Genomic DNA, 1,796 nt, shown 5'->3' with positions numbered 1-1,796 from the left:
CTGAGAATGACATATGGAAGAAGAACCATAACGCCGCCCCCTCTATGGAAAATCCCACCCCGCGATTGTGATTAGTTCCGAAATTATTCTGATTTTATAGTCAGGCCAAGAGCAATGCAAATATCATTTCTGAGCTCCAGAAAAATCGGGAACTTCACCCACTTTGTCATAAACCAGTCAACCAGTACCCTTGGAGGAGGGTAAACCATGCCGTTTGGGAAACATTAATTGTTATGCTCTTGGTCAGACCAAGTCTCGAGGTGATTTGAAAGTCGATGATAATCAGGCTGTAGAAGTGATCTGCCCCCTATGGTCTGTTTGTTGTTGTTTTGCAGGTTGGCAGGTTGGAGACCATTCTTCTGAACTCGGCTAACATCATTTCAAGATGTGCTCCTGTGTATTGCATTGCTGTACTTGATTGCTTGTGTGTTGTCACTAACTCGTGAGAAAGGCAGTAAGTTCAGGAAAGTAATAACCCTATCATCAGCCTTGAATGCATTTATCAATATTTCCTTTTAATCCCTCTACTTACAAAGCTTTTTTAATCATTTCTTTTGCCTTTTACTCTTTCAAAACATTTTCTCCTCCATCTGCTGTTCCCATCAAGGAGACACTGCAGGCTTATTGAATGTTTGTCATTTTTCTATAATTGCATTGTTATAAAGGCGAAATAAAAATAGAAAAAGAGAAGAAGACACTGTAGGCTATTCATCTCTTTCTTCAGTCTCTCGAACCTTCTGGGCATATGATCATTATGCCGTGTAAAGACCAAGAGCGAACGAAGCGACGGAAGTCATTATTTCTCTATGGAGGGCACGCGACTTGCGCAAAGCGAATTCGCCAGGAGCGAAGCTTCTTGCGCGACCAGAGCGAATTTTGAAGATTAAACTAAATCTAATCGCAGGCGAATTCGCTCTGACGCTGTTCGGCGAGAACCAATAGCAACGTTCATATCTCCGAATGTCCCAGGCTGTCAAGCCAGAGCCGTTATGTGATTAGCTGAATCAAACATGTCAATTCTGCGTCTGGAGCGAATACAGCGAATTCAAGGCGAAACTACCAGGTAGCGTAGTTCGCTCTTGGTCTGGACACGGCATTATGCAACATTACAAAAACATTAACTCCACATCAGTACCTATTGTACAGGTTCTGTAATTACAAAGAAGCCAAACATAATATATATTCTGTAGTAGATGTCAGTTGACGAGGCCGCAGGGTGCAATCAGCTTCACTGGCACAAAAATGGCCACTTCTTGCAATCATTTCAAACTGTTATACTCTATCATATGAATATGCAAGCGTAAAGCTGTCTTGCATGTACTGAGGAGTGGGTCTTAAGAAAAAATGTTGTAGCCTATTGGTAGATCAATATGGCTGCTTGATCGGCAGTGTGCGTGTGTGTGTATGTGTGTGATCGCCTACAATCTCTCTCTCTCTCTCTCTCTCTCTCTCTCTCTCTCTTTTCTCTCTTTATATGTGCATACCCAGTCTGCCCTGTCCAATAAAATCTACAGTGATACAGCCTGTACTCTGTCAGTATTCCACAGTAAGTAATTATGGGCTAAAGTAATGGGCAAGAAATTGAATGTGTTTCATTTTTATGTCCTTCGGTGAAAGGGTTTTCTTTGGTCAAACTCCATGCGAGTTCTCCCTCTCACTTTTCCAGCTCATCAACTTTGAGACACACATATTAGGCATGGTACGGTTTGTGTCGCAAACCGAAACCGTACGGTGTGCATGTCACGGAACGGGGTAGTGCGCAACCGCACGGTGCCCACGGTTTCCAAAAAAAAAGA

Source organism: Engraulis encrasicolus, chromosome 24 (assembly GCF_034702125.1).
Source record: "Engraulis encrasicolus isolate BLACKSEA-1 chromosome 24, IST_EnEncr_1.0, whole genome shotgun sequence".
In the NCBI taxonomy this organism is placed as follows: Eukaryota; Metazoa; Chordata; class Actinopteri; order Clupeiformes; family Engraulidae; genus Engraulis; species Engraulis encrasicolus.
The sequence above is the reverse complement of the archived record's forward strand: the minus strand, read 5'-3'. Positions refer to the sequence as shown.